This window comes from Zootoca vivipara, chromosome 10 (genome assembly GCF_965207765.1).
Source record: "Zootoca vivipara chromosome 10, rZooViv2.hap1.1, whole genome shotgun sequence".
NCBI classification, from domain to species: Eukaryota; Metazoa; Chordata; class Lepidosauria; order Squamata; family Lacertidae; genus Zootoca; species Zootoca vivipara.
In genome coordinates, this window is record NC_142593.1 from 36,482,849 (window position 1) to 36,503,535 (window position 20,687).

Genomic DNA, 20,687 nt, shown 5'->3' on the forward strand with positions numbered 1-20,687 from the left:
AAAAGGAAGGCGAGGAAAGCCCAATGATATTGCATGCTTATCCTGAGATCATCTCTGAGAAACATCTGGATGGAACCTGGAAAGCTCTTAATGGGAGTATAACTTTGATTAGGTGCAACTGTGAATTATATCACAATCTTCTCTGGGGATATGGAGCTCATGAGGCATACAGCTGTCCTTGGAGATCACAGGCAGAAAACAGAGAAGGCACGAATCCTGTCATTTAGGAACTGCAGCAAGGAGTCCAGAAGGCCCCCAAGGCTGCAGTCCAATCTAGAGGAGGCCCCTCACTAGTGCCTAATATAATGGAGATGGTCTCCCCTTTGAAGCTTCGCTTTCCTCCTGCCAACATTGCCACCAGCTTCTTTTCGTTCATTTCCAACCAGCTGTTCTTCATCCAGGTGGTAATCTAATCCAGGCTGGAGAGTGAGATGGGCTGGGAGAGTGCCAGACATCAAGAAGCCAGGCCTAGGCAAAAGATGGAAAGCAGAGCTGAGCCAGACTGATATGACTCTCAACTTCCATGTCAACATTTTCACGTGTGGTAAAGGAGAACCTTCTATTGAACAACTAAGCAAATCACACATTTGTCTGTTCTTCATTCAGTTTCTGGACATCCTAGCTCAGAAGCATGCAAAAGCCCACAAAGATTTTTAAGGCTGCAGAGCAGTCTTCATTTCTAACACTGATACACAGAAAATACCACATGCAAATTTTATGCAAACCAATGTTGCCTTTCGATGATGCAAATTCTCCTTTTTGGCAGTTCGTATCTGGCTGCTCTATTTGGAGGGGGTGCTACTCTCATGGCTGGTCTGACAATTAAGCAGAGGGAGATACTAGAAGACAGAACTATCTGCCTCCTCTGGGTCCTGGTCTCAAATGTGCTGTGCTGTTGCCAGTCCTGAAGGAAGATTCAACTTCCAACCCAATTGGCTTCTGTTGGTAGAATGAGGCATGGAGGTACCATCTTGTCCTTTGCCCCAGGCCAACCCAGGCAGCAGTTCTAGATTTAGGTTAGAGACATGATCTAAAGTTGAAGGAAAGGTGGATTCCACCAAGAAGGACATAACTGAGCAGGAAGAACACCTCTCATATAAAGTTTAAACTGCATTCAAATAAATGAATGGGAGCTGAGAAAACGAGCCAGTAATTGTAATTGGTTGGTTGTTCTTTTAAGAAGCCAGTTAGTGACTGACCTACATGTACCAGGCCTAAGGTTCAGCCTGCAAAGTTTGGCAGTCTATGCTAGGTAATCCTTTCATTATTTTTTTAAAAAGCAGGACTGCCAGACTCTGCTCTGTTTATTCCAGTGTTTTCATTTTATATCCTAGCAGTTGCTGTTTACAGAGAAAGCAAAGATTTTTCCCCTTGCAGAATGTTATCCTGTCTTTGCCCAGATTTTATTCGTGTTTTCCTCTCCCTGTGTGTGTGTCCTTATAACCCTTTGGCGAAGCAATTTGAGAAAGGGGCAAAGAAGAGTGTAATTTTCCTGGCAGGCGAGAGTGTAATTTTGGTAGCTGGAGTATATAGCATGCTCCTAGAACTTCTCCTCCAAAATACTTTGCATCCTGTTACAGTCTATCACTTGACTCGACTGGAAGCTACTTCCCACAGGGGTCATGCACAATTAGCAAAAGCTTTCAGTCACTGAACACAGGAGCCAAAGAGTCTCTGGAGCACACTCATTCTCACTTGTATGCCCTGGCAACATTAAACTGAACTCCATGCACATACAGCTCATTAAGCTAACTAGTGGCTACTTTCTAAATAATAATTAGACTGCCCAGAAAGCACATTTTCTCATCAACTCCCCAGAGACTCAAGATGTGCAGCAGGGAACCTCAGACATGGCCGTCCACAGTGGTGGTTGCCACAGGCTGACCACTGCTTCATGTGGCGACTCACATCATGGCAGTGAGCACCTTCTCAACTGACTTGGTCGAGACTGGGTTCCTGGACAACAAGGAGTATGTGAGGGCTTACTTCCTCAGTGGAACTTTGCTTCAGAAACAAGGCCTACACAACCCCTCATGTCTCTGATCTTGCTCTTCAGCCCTGACTTTAAAACAAGCGGCCCTCCAGATGTTTTAGCCTACAACTCCCATGATCCCTAGCTAACAGGACCAGTGGTCAGGGAAGATGGGAATTGTAGTCCAAAACATCTGGAGGGCCAAAGTTTGGGGATGCCTGCTTTAAAACATAAGAAGAGCCATACTGGATCTGACCAAAGTCCCATCTCATTCAGCATTCTAGCCAACAAGATGCCTCAGGACAAAAAACCAAAACAAATGCAGGTTATGAGAGCAATAGTGCTCTCCCACTCCCCTATCATAGGCAGTGCTTTTTTTCTTTAAAAAACATGCTTTGGGGTACAGTGGTACCTCTACTTACAAATTTAATGCGTTCCGAACGCACATTCACAAGTCGAAAAAAAATGTAAGTTGAATCCCATAGGAATGCATTGGGAGAAAAAAATTCATGATTCGAAGCAACCCTATCCAAAAAATCATAAGTAGAAAAAATCCTATCTAAACCACATCCAAGATGGCAGATGGAGCTCCGTGCGTAAGTAGAAACATTTGTAAGTAGAGTTATTCGTAAGTAGAGGTACCACTGTACTCGCATTTTGACTCAAGAAAATACCATTTGATAGTTCAATTCAGGAAAAGTAAACACAGTAAATACAACAAAACCGTGCTAGATTCCAACTCCTACTTCACACATTAAACGCTCACTTCTGTCTGAGACTCAGGAAACACCATGACATGAAATGAGGCTGCCACTGGGGGTAGCAACAGAACTGACAATTCACTGTGGTAGAGAAAATTTTTTTAGTTTCTTCTCCTGTTACGATTCCCAAAATGTTTAGGGGTATGCGTACCCTGTGAGGAGTAACAAGTAACCGAAGGGGTTAACTGTATACTGTGTAGCACCTGACCACTGAGGAAGATATCATGTTACAGAATGTGCTAGAAGTGTTTCTGTGTGTATCAGTTGGTTTCGTTTTTTGCCTGGGAGACGGTCGCAAGATGTCTGTGCTCTCACCAGGTTGTTTGTTATTTTCTCTGTAGAATAAACTCCAGTAGTTATTAGAACACTTTGGACTCTGTGTGTTCTTAAGAGGCTTTTTATCCAACGGCTATACAAGCTTCCGCTGTGTGTGAGAAGAAGAAGAACTCTGCTGTGTGTTTTACTGCCAGCCCGGGTCTACGGAGCAGAGGCGCTAGAGAAAGCGTGCCGGGCGGTAATTAGTGGCTCCTAATTGAGTCATAAACAACTCAAAGGAGTCCTATATTCGTCACATACCCCTGCGTCTCCCCCAGAAAAAAGCACTGATCATAGACACCAGCTCCTAGGGGGCCAAAGCACTTTTGAGGGCCCCCCAGTGTTTTTAGGGGACCGGACCCCTCAATGCTCAGAGGGTGTTCAGCTCTGTTCATCACACATGTAGTGTCAGATGATCGCTTCAGGCCCCTGCAATCTTCTTGAGAAGTTGGGGCCTCTGTTCCTGTCTTCCGAATCCGACTAATACTGAAAGTAATATATATCGTCATCATGGCTTGTAGCTATTATAGCCTTAGCTTCCCTTTTTATGCACCTCTATCATGTCCTCCCACCCATTACTTGCCTCTCCCACCCCCCGGAAAGTAAAAAGCCTCAAACATTGTTACTTCTCTCCATAGGGCAATTGCTCCACCCCCTTGATCATTTTGGCTGCCCTTGTCTGAACTCTGCAATCCATGTAGAGTATGCTTTCCATGAGGTGTGCTGACAAGAACTGTGCACAGGGTTTTTTCCAAGTGCGGTTGCCCCACAGATTTGTATAAAGGCATTGCAATGTTCATAGTTTTGCCAACTGCCTCCTGGCATGCCCTCAAATCCCAATGACTCATTGGTTTGGACTCCCCAACTCGCCCCAGTACAATTCCTGGCTCCTGCTTCGCTCCTGGCTGCTATCTGTGGTCCAGCATTGAGAGCGATGGAGGAGAAGAAGGAACCGTTGCTCTCGCCCTATGGCCCGGACAGAAGGAAGAGTTAATGCAGAAGGTGTCACAAACCAAGGATGTGGTTTGAAGGCAGATAATGCAGCCTCCCTCCCTGCCGAAGACGAAGCTGATCACTACCTTGATGGAAGCCACCTGGGAGCTCTGTGTACACCCTCTTAATTTTTGTAATGGAAGCTTATCAATATAGGGCATCCTGAGCAAGTTTGCAGACGACACCAAATTGGGAGGCGTGGCTAATACCCCAGAGGACAGGATCACGCTTCAAAATGACCTTAACAGATTAGACAACTGGGCCAAAGCAAACAAGATGAATTTTAACAAGGAGAAATGTAAAGTACTACACTTGGGCAAAAAAAAATGAAAGGCACAAATACAGGATGGGAGACACCTGGCTTGAGAGCAGTACATGTGAAAAGGATCTAGGAGTCTTGGTAGACCACAAACTTGACATGAGTCAGCAGTGTGATGCAGCAGCTAAAAAAGCCAATGCAATTCTGGGCTACATCAATAGGAGTATAGCATCTAGATCAAGGGAAGTAATAGTACCACTGTATTCTGCTCTGGTCAGACCTCACCTGGAGTACTGTGTCCAGTTCTGGGCACCACAGTTCAAGAAGGATACTGACAAGCTGGAACGTGTCCAGAAGAGGGCAACCAAAATGGTCAAAGGCCTGGAAACGATGCCTTATGAGGAACGGCTTAGGGAGCTGGGTATGTTTAGCCTGGAGACGAGAAGGTTAAGGGGTGATATGATAGCCATGTTCAAATATATAAAAAGATGTCATATAGAGGAGGGAGAAAGGTTGTTTTCTGCTGCTCCAGAGAAGCGGACACGGAGCAATGGATTCAAACTACAAGAAAGAAGATTCCACCTAAACATTAGGAAGAACTTCCTGACAGTAAGAGCTGTTCGGCAGTGGAATTTGCTACCAAGGACTGTGGTGGAGTCTCCTTCTTTGGAGGTCTTTAAGCAGAGGCTTGACAGCCATCTGTCAAGAATGCTTTGATGGTGTTTCCTGCTCGGCAGGGGGTTGGACTGGATGGCCCTTGTGGTCTCTTCCAACTCTATGATTCTATGATTCTATATACGACATGAAATAATGTGCAATATGGGAAAGCAATCCATGTGTATATATTCTGAATTCTGGATAGGGTTAAGGGCCCTCCCATTCTGTGCCTCTCTAGCCTCCCTGAGCCACAGGTAAACAATTCATTCTGAAAGATAGCTCTGTTCAGACAAGTTTCAACCTCTGCATGTACAATGAACATTTCATGGGATGGGCCATAGCTCAGAGCTAGAGCATGTGCTTTTTATGCAAAATGTCCCAGGTTCAATTCATGACAACTCCAGGTAGTGCTGGGAAAGATCCTTTCCTGAAATCCTGCCCATCGGTGTAGACCAGGGATGTCAAACTCAAATTCATCGGGGGCCGCATCAGCAGTTTGGTCACCCTCAAAGGGCCGGTTGTATCTGTAGGACTATGTGTCCACTCTTTATTATCATAAATTATTGTCACTGCATTCAATTATTACTTTTATTTGTAATAATGTAAGTAATAACTAGCTCTGAAAGCAGAAACATAGTCAGAATAATGGCAAGTAGATATTTAAATGTACAATTATTGTACAATTTATTGAAAAATGATTTTTGGTAACTGCACTGGGTGGTGGAGGCTCGCTAGGGTTTCATGCAGGACCTTTGCAGAGCTACTAGTACCTGGAGATGCTGGGGTCCTTCTGCATGCAGGACAGATGTTCTGCCAGTGAGCCACCACCATTCACCAAAGGGACTGGCTGAGGTTGACTCACTGGAGCTGCTCTCCTGGTTCCAGGGTTTAAGGGCCAGAAGTATGAAGCAGCATCCTATGTTTCTGAGGAGAGGGAGAGGGGAGGGGAGGGAGGAAGAAAAGAGGTGAGAGAAAGAAGAGTAGGAAAGAAGGAATAAAGAAGGAAAGAAAAAGAAAGATGGAGAGAAGACAGAGATAAAGAAGGAAGGAAGGAGAGGGAAAGAAAGAATAAGAACGAGAGAGGGGAAGGAAGAAAGGGAAGGGGGGGGTCACCGCCTTGATTCAGCGCCAGAAAAGAGCACAAAGGGACCCAGGGGCAAAAAGCATTTCCCGTGCAGCGTGAGGCAGCGGGTCTCTGTTTTAGGAGAAGTGCGTAAAGCCTCAGAGTTGCACGTTCGTGAGGCTGAGCCGCTGCTGAGCTCACGTTCATGAGGCTGAGCCGCGGCAGGAGGAGGAGGAGGTGAGGCAAGAGGAGGAGGAGGAGGCAGCTACCCTGGTCGGTGCCCGGCAGTGCCGTGCGGAGAGTCCCGAGCCTCTGGGACACAGCAGTGCTCTGTAGCACTTTGAATCCTCCTCCTCCACGCGGCGCTGCTGGGTGCTTTGTCTGTGCTTCAGCAGCAGCAGCAGCAGCAGCAGCTGTTTCCAGGCGCCGAGCCATGGCAGGAGGAGGAGGATTCAAAGTGCTACAGAGCACTGCTGCGTCGCAGAGGCTCGAGACTCTCCGTGCGGCGTTGCCGGGCGCTGACCCGGCAAGATGCCTCCTCCTTCTGCTGCTGTGGCTCAGGGCGCTCCACGCAGCGCTGCTCTGGCCGCCTTTCTATCCCCCCCCCGGCCCCAGCTGTTTGTCGGTGCTTTGTCAGCGCGGCGCTTCAGCAGCAAGGTCCCGCTGCTGGGTCCCACTGGCTGGGGCGCTCGGCGGGCCACATGACGAGGTCTGGCGGGCCGGATTTGGCCCCCGGGCCTTGTGTTTGACACCCGTGGTGTAGACAGTACTGAACTGGGTGGACCAGTGGTTTGACTTGTTCTCAAGCAACTTCCTATGTTCCTGACACTGTACAGTGGGGAAACAGAAGGACTTACACACACACACACACACACACACACACACACACACACACACACACACACTTTATGTGCATTTGGGGATGTGTCTGCATGTGGGCAGACATGCATGTACCATAGAATCGTAGAATGCATAGAATGCATCTTTGGATGGAGAGACGTGTGCGAGTGTGTGTCGAAAGTAGCCTAATTTAGGTAATTTAGGTAACATTTGCAGTCATAGTTCCACTCACTTTTGCCTCTGAATAAGAGAATTGTAAAATTGTAGAGTTGGAAGGAGCCATAAGGGTCATCTAGTCCTGCCCCCTGCAATACAGGAATCTTTTGCCCAATGTGGGGCTCAAACCCATGACCCTAAGATTAGGAGCCTCATGCTCTACTGACTGAGCTATCACAGCAGCCACAGGCATGTACCCTCAGGGAGGTTGCCCAGAAGGGAATGCAACTGTCGGGCTGAAATGTCCCCCCATTCCTGGACTAATCTTGCATCTTTTAGCAGATTTCATGGTTGAATTCCAGCTCAAAGTGATCTCAACTCTTAACCCTGGTGGTATGCAGTGATCTCTGTGAACACACACTTAATGTGGGAGTTTCTGTGCACATGGAAACCGGGACACACATAGGTCTGGGAACACTTACATAACCAACTGGCATAGGTTGTTATATAAAAATCTTGAGTTTGCTAGCATTGAGACTGAAGTGGAAAACAGGCACGTGGATTAAAAGCCACAGTTTGTGACTGGCTGATTATGTGATCCAATTGATATATTTCATAGTGTTGAGTCAGGTGAAGGACATGCGAAAACATTTGCAAACCCCAAGACCCAACTGGATCCAGCCGCACTGCAGCAAGGAGAAACATGTCGGAAATGTTAACTGATTAGCAGGTTCCCATGCTAATTAATTAGGCTGCTGGATTAACCCAGCTGTGGGATTGCATTAGCACTGGTACTTTATCAGAAAATCAATAGATTCCATTGAACGACTCCCATCGAAAAACCAACTCAGATCCAGCTGGCAATACCTTTTGCCTCAAGGCACATCATGTCTCTGTGAGTCTGATAGCAACGAAAGGAGAAGAGTGCTAGGCAGAGAGAATGAATGAAAGAAAAAACTCTTCCCTAACCAAACATGCTGATTTTATTATTGATTTAACTTAATCTGATTCCCCCCCTGTCCCCCGCCCCCTTCTTCACCAGCCCTGCTTTGAAATACTTGGGTATTTATAGAATTGCCACCAACATATTTATATACCATAATTATCGTGCAGTTCTTTGATCAAAGACAATTTTCCACTCCAATTGCTTCTCTGGAATCAGAGTAGAGGAAATGACTTCAGACCCTGACTCTGAGCATCTTTGGCTTCTCTCGGGATGCTGCAAGTTATGCAGGATTGCTTAAGAATAACAAAGGACCTTGAGTGAAGCCAGATGATTCTGCACGCAAGGTCCTTCCTTACACGCTGCAGAAGCATGTCCCCAAAAGAACAGTCGCTGCAATTTTAGAATACCCTAGCCCAGCATGCCATATAATGTTCCTGTAAGGCAGGCAAATAATATAATTGTTGCATGTGAACAGAAGAAGAGCTGCCGGGTGCATCTAGTCCAGCATCCTGTTCGCACAATAGCCAAGCCAATTGCAATATTATTCTCTCTAATAGGCCTTCATCTATGGAACCATTTCCCCAGGGAGGCACCTAATACCAACTTTATTATCATTTTGGAGCCAGATAAGAACAATTTTATTCTCCCAAGAATTTTATTCTGGGCAGCTTTAGTGATATTGGTGTTAAGAGTTGTTCAATCTGAACTTTAATATGTGGCTTTTTTATCGTTGTTACTGTATTGATAGTCTTCATTGTTTTATTATGTTTCAACTGTGTTTTTTATTATTTTATATTGAGAGGCAAAGATAAATATTGATATATAATCACTTTTTGTTCTATACAGCAATATACAAGTCTAATCAATTATATCAACTGGCTTAGAAAACATTTACAGTGGTACCTCGCAAGACGAATGCCCTGCAAGACGAATTTTTCACAAGACGAATGCGTCTTGCGATCTGATGGTGACTCGCAAGATGAATTCGTTTTGTGAAAAATTCATCGTGCAAATCGCGGTTTCCCATAGGAATGCATTGGAATTTAATTAATGCGTTCCTATGGGCAAAAAAAAAAAAGAAATTTCAATGCATTACTACGGAAAACTGTGATTTGCAAGATGAATTTTTCGCAAAAAGAATTGACTCGTGGAACGAATTAAATTCGTCTTGCAAGGCACCACTGTACTTATTTCCACCTAGTGAATTCACTATTTATATGAGATTTGACTTGAGGGCTTCCCTACTGGCCATCTTGGACACTACAACACACCAGCAAACTGCATCAGACAAGGTTTCACCATCCACCTTCTTGGTCTGAAGGGAGTCATTCCTTTTATTTTGCTTCTTTTTCAGCCAGAGAAAACTTCATGTTTAACTTACAACAGCCTCAGCATTGTGCGCTACCATTGTACTGGTTTGTCCTGTAGTGTTCCCGATTAAACTGTAAAGATGATAATGACATGATAATCTCTTTCCCAAGCTGATTTTTTTTATCCTCAGTTCATGAAGGCATCTCCCAACATATTTCTGTTTACCTAAAAGCAGCCGATTTCAACTGGGTCTGCAGTGCAGTGGGGTGGATGGAGGCAAGGATCAAGCTTTTACTGGCTTGTTGATTCACCCCAAAATTCTATCAGTCACACAGGTGGAAACATACAGCCACTTATATTATGAATGTTTTCCCATTAACAGCTAATAGCAGCCGTGTGTTAATAATTTTAGTAACCTTTTGGCTATCTAGAGAATCTGAATGAAGAAACATAAGAACTTTTTGTCTGCTGTACAGAGGTTTTCTTTTTTGTATGGTTCTTCACATGTTGTAAATTTATTATTTTGATATATGCTCATTTTGGGGGAGGATTATCTATTTCAGCTACTGTATTACAGAGTTTTATATTTGGCATTTCATTTTCTGGATCCATTTTTCTGGATTTTTGTTTTCTAGTCTCTCCCTGCCTCCCCACCCCCAACAAGGTTCTACTCCATTTTTATGTCATTTTTTTTCCTGCCACATGATTAAGCCAGATATCTCCTCAAGAGCCTCCTAGAAACTCCAGACTAAATGTACTACTTCACTCACATAACGTTTGACCAGGCAGGGACCTCTTTATGGCCTGCCCTACTCTTTCCTTTTCAAAAGGCAGACAAGACGAGCACTCAAAGAGAACCAAAGAAAACAAAACAAATGGAGCTGGAAAAACTCTCTGGGGTTCGGCTTGGATATTGAGTGAAAACACTGGAATAAACAAGGCTGACATTGGCTCTCCTGCCAGAGTGTGTGCTGGCATACTCTGCCAGTCTCCGCTGGCTGAACTTTGTCCCTGGTTATACTGGCATATAGCTATGGAAATCGAAATCACTATTTTGCATTCCTGCAACAAGAGGTCATGGGACAAAAGAGTTTCCCACTTCCACCCTCCTGTCAAATTTCTTTGATTTGTAGGGTAGCAGTGACTATTTGTAGGATAGCAGTGACTAACACAGAATGAATGGAGCATACAACCACCTTGTGGTGGTGTTTATTATTATTATTATTATTATTAAAAGTGTGGTCTTTAAATATTTCAACCCCCAAATTACCAGCCCCGGGGACCAGAGGTACGGTTAGATACAAAACCTGGGAGCTTTGGAACACCCCATGCAAACCCTGGACTTAATCCCTACCACCACCTACACAACCACAGAAATTACTTGGTAATGGGCATTGCTTTACTACTTCTAAATGTGGCAAGACTGCCCTGCTAAACATGGGGGGCCCTCTCACTCATTCTGCCAAGTAAGGCCCTGACCTGAAGTCATAACTGCCTGGGACTCTCATTTTTAAAGCTGTGGCATACACGTATGGATATACCGTAGATATGTTTCAAGGTTACCTCCTTGTTTATTGTCACCAAACAGGGCATGGCATGCTCCAGAAATCATATGTTTGTACAGTTCTGTAATAAAGGAAGTTGGAAGATATGCAATGTCTGTTGCAACCAGTTCTGCTCAAGGATCTGTTGCTTGATTCCTCCTGGCTCCCCAGAGATCCCTCAACCAAGCCTGCTGTTCTTCATGCTTGGGCAGATTCTCCCGTGTACACAAAAATGTGAATTTCGACTGGCTATAGTTACAAGCTGCTAAAGACCAAAATGGCTAAAATATATTCAAGTTCATATAGGAAGCGATTTAGGCTGTGAAACAGACATCTTTAGAAGATAAACTTTTGATAATGTGATTGTATGGGGTGTGCACACATGCTTTTGTTTTGTTTTGTTTTTTTTAAAAAATAGGCATTTGTATAAATAAGTATTGCAGTAAGGGGTAGGGAATCTGGGACCCTCCACATACTGCAGGACTACAACTCCCATCATCCTTGACCATTGGCCATACTGGCTGGAGCTGATGGGAATTGCAGTCCAACAACATCTGGAGGGTGACAAGTTCCCCAACCTTGGCTTTTTGCTTGACCTGGCTCTGAGTTTGGGGGCATGCCATTTTGTGAATTACGATAGGGTTTTTGTATTGGACAACTGTTCAATTACTTCAACACTGCATCATGCTTCTGAGGATTGATTTTTGATTTTCTAAGCTTGGGCTGAAGACGTAGCTCAGCAGTACTGCCCATGACAACCCCAGTTAAAAGGCAGCAGGGCTAGAAAAGTCCTCTTCTTGAATTCCCAGGAGAGCAAGAGAACACTGTCCTGAGTCAGACAGATCTGGCTCAATATGAACTGACTTCATGCACTCAAGTTACAGCCCAATGTGCAGCAAAAAAAAAACACAACCCTCTTCGACCCAAATCTATTGTGAAAGGCAAGAGAACAATGCACATACTGTGGGCAAAAACATTCTTCCTCCGAGTCTTTGAAAAACAGTCACATTGGTGCAGCCTGAGGGCCAAAGTAGATGTGACACACAATACACACAATTAGCAATCACTAATCTTCACTAATATTGGGACCCAGGTGGCGCTGTGGGTTAAACCACAGAGTCTAGGGCTTGCTGATCAGAAGGTCGGCGGTTCGAATCCCTGCAATGGGGTGAGCTCCTGTTGTTCAGTCCCAGCCCCTGCCCACCTAGCAGTTCGAAAGCACCTCAAAGTGCAAGTAGATAAATAGGGACCGCTCCAGTGGGAAGGTAAACGGTGTTTCCGTATGCTGCTCTTGTTCGCCAGAAGCAGCTTTGTCATGCTGGCCACATGACCTGGAAGCTGTCTGCGGACAAACGCCAGCTCCCTTGGCCTATAGAGTGAGATGAGCGCCACAGCCCCAGAGTCAGACACAACTGGACCTGATGGTCAGGGGCCTCTTTACCTTTACCTTTAATCTTCAGTAGGCAGCAGGCATGATGCATCTGATCTACCTGAGGGTAGGGGGAATTTAGCCATTTCCCCCCCACTGTCACTGCAATCTGGATTCTTTGTTTGCTATATGCCTTGGAAGGAAAGCTCCTATTACAATGAAAGTCTTTCTTCCAATGCAAATAGCAGGTGGGGGGGGACACACCCATGTAGACCACAACCAGAGGGGGGGGGAGCAGGCAGGCAAAAGTTTGAAACCTCCAGGATCCTGTTCCAGATTACTACACACACACACACACACACACACACACACACACACACACACACACTACATTAACAGCATCATGTGAAACTTGACTTTGAAAAAAGATCCATAATTTATTAACATCACTTGTGTCATCTGAAGCCTACAGGTATAAAAGTTCTAGGAATTCATTTTGTGATAATTGTCTTCTGTCTCTCACTTTTTTAAAAATAAAAGTTTGGTGTGATCAAGGTCCCTCCCTCCTTACAAACACACACACACACACACACACACACACACACACACACACACGGATTTGCAGGTGTACCCCTGCATTGAAGACAATGATTAAGCCATTTTGAGGCCTTCATAGAGAAAATAAAAGCAAGTTGAACTTTAAAAGAATGACCCAGAAAAGGCATGACTGTTCACTGACAAACGAAATCTACCAGGGGATTGGGAGCACGCAACAAATCTGTGCCAACCTATAGCTTTTGCAGTGCAAATCTCCCAAGCTGTTTTAAGATTCATCTGTTCCCATCCCAGAACAGTTATGTAAATCTGCATTCTCATCAGCAACATCAGAGGGAGCAGATGGAAAGGCCCTGAGGGGAGCTGGCATGCAGCAAATCTCATGTGTGCCTGATCATCTCCAAAGATGTGTCTATGTGCAATTCCCATGGCCTTATCCTCCCAGGGCAATTGCCTCAAAAGAAAAGGGAAGGGAAGGGAATGGAATTCTCATCAATGGATGTGTAAGACTTTCACTCCTCTTTAATACCTGTTAAATTCCTTCCATGCCTCACCCAAACAGGACCTTTCAGGTTTGCCTCAAAATTTCAGTTTGGGTGACACTAGAGAGCCAGGGAGGCTTAGTAGCTAGAGTGCCCAACTTGGACCTGGGAGACCAGACTTTGAATCTCCCACTCAGACATTAAGCTTACTGGGTGACCTTGGGCCAGCCACTCTCAATCTCAGCCTAACTTACTTCACAGGGTTGTTGTGAGGGTAAAGTGTGAGGGAGGAGAACTATGTACACCAGTTTGTACTCCCTGGAGGAAAGGTGGAATACAAATGGAATAAAATAACAAAAGGAAACTCAGCAGAAGAATTCACTTCTTTTAATTTCACTGGAGTGTTCAGGGACTTTGGCAGTGCTGTGTAATGGTTAGTGTTGGATTAGGACTAAAGAGACTGAGATTCAAATCCTCACTCTGACATGTTGATGACAGAGTAGCCTTGGGCCACCCATAATTTCTGGGCCTACTTCATAGTGTTTTTCTGAAGATAACATGGGGGGGGGGAGGCGATGTATGCCATTTTGCATTTCTTGGAAGAAAAGCAGCATATAAATGTAGTAAATGAATACATTTACAAAGGTCCATATAGTTAAAGCTATGATTTTCCCAGTAGTGATGTATGGAAGTGAGAGCTGGACCATAAAGAAGGCTGATCGCTGAAGAATTGATGCTTTTGAATTATGGTGCTGGAGGAGACTCTTGAGAGTCCCATGGACTGCAAGAAGATCAACCCTATCCATTCTGAAGGAAATCAGCCCTGAGTGCTCACTGGAAGGACAGATCGTGAAGCTGAGGCTCCAATACTTTGGCCACCTCATGAGAAGAGAAGACTCCCTGGAAAAGACCCTGATGTTGTGAAAGATTGAGGGCACTAGGAGAAGGGGACGACAGAGGACAAGATGGTTGGACAGTGTTCTCGAAGCTACGAACATGAGTTTGACCAAACTGTGCGAGGCAGTGGAAGACAGGAGTGCCTGGCGTGCTCTGGTCCATGGGGTCACGAAGAGTCGGACACAACTAAACGACTAAACAACAACAACAAATGAATACATACCATGTGACAAACCCTTTACCATGTTTTAAAAACAGCTAAGATTACTGGCATGCATACTAACTTATTCTTCCATTTCAAAGATGACAAACATTCTAGAGGTACTTTAAGCCTCATCTGCATTATACACTTAAAGCACTATAAGACCACTTTAAACAGTCACAGGTTCTCCCAAAGGATCATGGGAACAATAGGGTGGTTTAGCAGTCAATCTCTCTTCCCAGAGAACTCTGCAAACTTTTTTTTATAGGAGGGGAACAGGAGTTTCCTAAAAAATTCCCAGCACCCTTAGCAAATTACAGTTCCTGTGATTCTTAATATGAGTGCTTTAAATGTCTGGTGCAGATATCGTCTTTCTTCTTTCCCTTTTATGGTTATAATTTTTAGGTACTCTGAAATTCACTTATCTCATTAGATACAGATGGTACAAATTAGGAACATGGGCATTCCAGAAGGATGTGGGACACCTCCTCTATTGAGATTGAAAGTGTTGAGGAAATATCTTCCATTGGTGTGACTTTATATTTAATGAAAGGAATTGTGGATATTTATTGTTAAGTAATAGACTAGTTTATTTTAAAAAAACAATTTTAACGTATCATGGTTTGTGTGGATTATTTTGTTCATCTGCATTTCCTATGTCCTTTAGAAAGAATATGGGCGCACAATTTTGTACCAATATATCATACAGAAAACAATCCATAATCTTGATTGCTTGATCCATACATTCAATGTGAAATAAACCCTCACGCTGCATTCTGTATTTAAAGTCCCATGTACTTTTTACCATATGGAGATTATCTTTATATATGAGAGGAAATTGTAATTGATGTCCAGTGTAACTTTCATGGGGCCAGAGGGTGGGATTTTATTACTTCATGTCAGGAGAAATATCTCATATCCATCAGCAGCCCTGAGAGAATCTTGTCTAGCCCCAAAGACATGCTCAGTAAGGGGAGGATTAAATATGCTTTCAAAAGTGGGTGGTCCCCCCCTTTAAAAGAAGTGAAACATAGGCTGCAATCCTATGCACACTGACTTGTGAATCAGTCCCATTGGAACTCAATAGGGCTTACATCTGAGGAGGCATGCCTAGGTTTGTGTCATGGACTGGCTGGATGAAGAGGAGTGGTGGAAGGCACCAGCTGGGGAACCCCCAAGGGAAGAAGGCCCAGAGCCAGGGGTTGGTGATGGGACGAAGAGGGAGCAGAGTGGGAGAAGGAGGTGTAAGAAACTGAAGAGATAACAGGTTTCAGTGAGCAGGAAGAGTCTGTAGCAGAGAGCAGTCCAGAATCAGAGACAGAAGTGGAGACTGAGAAGGAGGGGGGCCAAGAAGCAGAGATGAGGCACACTGCTGAAGAAGTCAGGGGGGGTCCCCCCTCCTGCTATGACTAGCTCCCCTCCCCCCTGGTTTCCCAGAACCCACAGAGGTATGAAGAGGGTGGGGCAAGGACAGATAAGGCGGCATTGTCTCGCATTCCTTGGGGAAGACCTAGGCGAGGGGAGGAGATGTAGAGAGCTGTAGGAAAGTGGGGGACCTTCAGTCCTCGCAACCAGGAAGAGTTGCCGTGCTCAGCCGGCCAGGCCTCCTGAGCAGTGAAGAAGCAAACAAGTTAACTTCACTGACAATGTGAATTGTTACTGACCTTCTCCTAACTCTTGATAGATTGTGTCACCAAAACCACTTTTTGTGGCTTAGACAAAACGGTGACACTCCGGGATTTGCTGCAGTTGAAGTGACAAGGCACAATACCCACAGTAGTCAGACTGCCCCTTGAATGCATTTTTTTCTGCATTTGTAGGCTGACTCAAGGCACTCAGGTGGTCTACAAGTTATAACAATGGCGCACCATTTAATAGATGCAATACAAAAGGAAAAAGAGAGGGGGATGTGCAAATCCAGGTACCACTTTTATGTAATGTTACATAATGGGTATTATGACCAGGGGCCAAGGCTAATGAGAGAGACATTTCCAGCAGGGGAAGAGTCAAATTGCTATTGATGTCAGCCAGGTCTAGCCCCTGCTGTCTCACATCTCCCTCAGCTGCAGCCAGGTTGAAATGATATTGAACTTTAGTGAACTGAACTGCACGGCTGCTTAGTCACCCACCTTTGTGCTCAAGCCAACCCAGATCCTATGATACCTGCTATTTCCAGGGGTCCCTTCCTGCCAAAGATACAGTTCCTTCACATACTGCCTTTGGATTACCCAAGTACTCAGGAAAAGGGAGTGTGAAACCTTACCATCTTTGCATTACCAGATTAAGCACGCATCAGTGCAGCAGCGGAGCGCCTTGGTCCCAAAGTTATTTTTAGACAGCAATTTCTTACAGGAACAGACTTTGATGTAATACAGCTGTGCTCTTGCTACAGAAATAAAAGGAACAGACTCATCTCTCACAGAACCTGGTGTATGTCAAGCATGATGGCAGGTGTCTGGCCACTGAAATGAAAGATTTCACTGGGGGAAGAAATGTTTTTACAATGGTATAGAGGCCAAGAGTCTTCAAAGAATTCAGTTCATCAATGTCTGCTAACTGGAGGAGGAGGAGGAGGAGGATAAATACAATTTTAAGCAAAGATGAAATTATTTTCCCATTTGGGGGGATGCTCAGCCTAGCAGGGTGACAGGCAGGGTAAATATAGTTGGTCATAGCTGCTATCTGCATACAGTTGGTAAAGTAGCTATGGACATCCCTGGGCCAAGACAGCTTGTCTATCGTGATCTTAGTACAAAACACTCAATATAGGGCTTCCCTTGGGCTTAACGTGAAAACTGCATCTGGTGTGGAATACAGCAACTAGATTGTTGACTCAGGTAACCCAACCACCATGTAACACCTCTGCATGAAGGTTATTTTTATTAAGACAACAACATGTGGGGAGGGGAGGTTTTAACCTCCTCCTCCCCAGCTACAGCCCAAATAATCCCCTACCGCAATGTGCTTAGCACTGGCGGGGGAGGGGGACACTCCTATAGCTGTCACATATCGTTTAGACTTCAAACCTTTAATGTTTCCTGTGCCCCTAAAAAGTTGATCTGGTAAAGTTGACCAATCTACCTTTGCAAGATGCTTAAATCTTCTTCATAACTCTCTAGAAAAATGAGAAAACAGAATGAATCCACAGACTGATCCCTCTAAGACTTGGTTGTCCAATAGTGGAAGTCAGAAACACATGTACTTGACATTTATTTGGCCCAATTAACAGCAGCTATTTCAAACAATTCAGGATATGAGCCAACACTGCCATATGATTGCTTCATCCTGAGTCCTCATCCTGAGTTTCCAATCCACCCTAACATTGTACTGTGCAAATGATAACTAGCACGGCTCTGGTTTCATTACTGCCAAGTGTATGCAATCTCAGTTTATATTCATTGATGTTTGTTTCTTCGTTGTGGTTGCAACCCCTTAGTTGTCAAAGTGTGATATCATCATACTCCAAGGACTTCTGACTACTGCCTAGAATTTGCATGGAGACAGACCATAGCTTAGGAGCTGAACGTGCGGTTCGCATAAATAAAGTCCCAGGTTAAATTCCAGGCATCTCTCTACTTTACAACAGAGTTGGGGAAATTGTGTCCCTCCAGAGGTTGTTGGACTAAGATTCCAATCTTCCCTGAGCATTCACCATATTCACTTGTCTTACTTGGCAATGCAAGTAGGATGCATATGAATCAGCTCTTACTTTTAGGAAAGCACCTCTTCATGTGATGATGGGACGCATCCCTGTAGGTGAGTGGAAAGTGCTGGACAATCTGGCCAACTTCCAGCCCATGGTCTACCAGCAAATGGTCATGTGAAAGGGCAGTAAAAGTCTTTCATAATAAAGGTAGTAGCATCTTTTGTAGCGTTGAGGTACACAGAGGAGCTGGCTCTAGGTTTCAGTCCCTAAGGACTGTGCTCCCTTCCCCTCTCTGTGCTCCATTTCACACAAGGCACTTTGGTATGAAAGATTTACATAAGTGCACATTTAAATATGCCTTCTAATCAGCGCACACTAACAAAACATATTCTTGAGTAACCACGAAGTTTCAGCCAAGTTGATTGCTTTGCAGTTTTGCGCAAATGATGAGCTGCTTCCAAGCTGAGATTTGCTCTGCCAAGTTCAAGCCTAGAGCAAGCCAAGTTATAACTTCCCGAAAAAAATGAAAAGTCATTATGAAACACGAACATAAATTATCCAGAGCTTGGTGCATGGTACAGATACACGACATGCTTCTTCTAGAATGAAAACAGTGCTGAACTACACCTGGCTGCTTTTGTGTTTTAAAAAAATAACAAATTAACTCACTTTGCTCCTGCTTTCTCCCATTTTGTTTTCTAGTTTACACCAAGTGCCATTTATATTCATTCCAAATTATATCCTCCCTCCCTATTTGTTCAACCCAAGTGGGCCCTTGAGGTAGGTTACAATAAAATAATGCACAGTGTGTCAGATAATGTATAATCATACGAAATGCTCCACATGTGGAACAGGGAAATGCTTGAGGAGGAGCAGTCGCCTTCCGCAGCACATGAGCAAGAAAACCAGGCAAAAGCATTCCAGGGTAACACATTCCACAAGTGGTCACCATGTCCTATTGACTGAGCACTTTGCGCAACTAATAACTTCCCCATTCTAGTACTGATGCATAGATATCTGAATGTGGTTCGGCCCATAAACCAAATCAATTTAGTTATCTAAAAATGAACTGAGAGGTCAGACAATCATGGAAATCTCTAAGTTGCCCCAGCCACTCTCTATAGGGCAGTTGTTAAATGTTTTATTATGTTATGATGGAAGCTGCCCAGAGTGTATTCTTATTCTTATTCTTATTATTTAGGATGTCCCTATTTTCATTGGATAAATGTTGGAGGGTTTGAAATAGCCTAGTGAGATGAATTCGGAAGAGCAGCACAGGGTTCACTCAACCTTTCATTTGGAGTGGTCAGCAGAGCTCTGCTTTGCGTGGACAGGCGGAGCCCCCCCCCCAACCCCAGGCGAACCCCGAGAGGAATAATGATTCAAGACAACGTGCTATGGGATTAAAATTGGCCACAACTTTATTAAGTTTCAGATATAGGGAGAACTTGGCTCAGGCATTGGCCATTTATCCTTCCCAGTCCCCAGCTGGGGATCTGGGAGACATCAGGGTTATCCAGAATGAGTGGCGATTGGGCTGGCTCTGGAGAACATATGTTCAAGCAGAGAGCCTCCCCCCCCCCCCCCGTTCGTCGCTGCTGCAGGGGAGAGCAATGGCAACCTCTTGGCGTATGGCCAATGCCTCCCCCCCTCAAGACCCCTTTAACAGGGAACTCTGGGATCACCGCAGCAAAGGGGTCACGGGTCACCGCTTCACACACGCGCACACACACACCATTTAGGAAGATAGACTAAAGGATTCTGCCCAAGGCCTGAAACCACCATAGTTGTGACGTTTTGCTACGGGAAAGGCAAAACCTGCCAATGCAGGAAAATTCCTTTCCAGCCCTTCAACAGCGACTTTGATGTAGCAGGCCTGTGTACCTGTGGAGAAGAGGTTAATCTGCAAAAGAAGGTTTAACTGATGGAGGGCAGGGTGGGAGAAGCTCTGGAGCCAACTGACGCTTCGCAGGTAAGAGTCACCTTCTGTTGTGTGGGCAGGGCAGTCCCTCCCCCTACCTGGCTGATCCCCTGGCAACGCCTCCCCAGGCGGGATTGGGTGATTGCCTGAGGTAGGCGGAGACCTCCAGGTATGCAGCCTGGGGAGGGCGAAGCCAGCCCGTACTACCGGGAGCCGCACTGCCATCCGGGGGCTGTGCGCAACCACGCAAGAGGCGCCCCCCAATGGATGTGGGGAGCAGTCATTCCCATCACTGCAATTTCTTGCATACAAAATGGAGGGGAGCCTCATTTGAGAAGCCTAATTTAGGCAATGGTGCTGCTATGCTAATTTTAACTATATGCATACATTTTTGGAATGCTACTTGATCAGATCTTAAACCTATCTGTCTGTCTGTCTGTCTGTCTGTCTGTCTGTCTGTCTGTCTGTGTGTCTTCTCTCTCTCTCTCTCTCTCTCTCTCTCTCTCTCTCTCTCTCTCTTTCCATCTAAAAAATCATATCCAACTACAATTATACTCTGTTTGTAAAAACCTCTGCCATTCTGCGGGGAGTGGTAAAGAATACTAAAAACAATTACTGTATTCAAGGACTTGTGGGACCAACTGAGGAGATGCATAATTAAATTACTTGTTTCTCCAACTAATTAGGTCTGCTTCACATCATATATAACTTTTTCCCTCTGCAGAGATTATCTCCTTCTGAGAGGAAAACACCAAGAATGTAGCATAAGAAAGTTGTTCCTACATATCGAGATTATGG

The 20,687-nt window shown here is 44.8% G+C and overlaps 1 long non-coding RNA gene across 1 annotated transcript; it reads right to left on the minus strand.

Annotated features, from left to right (window-relative positions):
* Positions 1-344: 344 nt before the first annotated feature.
* LOC148684438 (uncharacterized) lies at positions 345-18,697 on the minus strand. The gene is made up of 3 exons (XR_015946099.1): positions 17,404-18,697; positions 16,586-16,708; positions 345-468 (listed from the first exon to the last, which is right to left on the minus strand). It is a non-coding gene; the product is annotated as an uncharacterized LOC148684438 (long non-coding RNA).
* Positions 18,698-20,687: the final 1,990 nt, after the last annotated feature.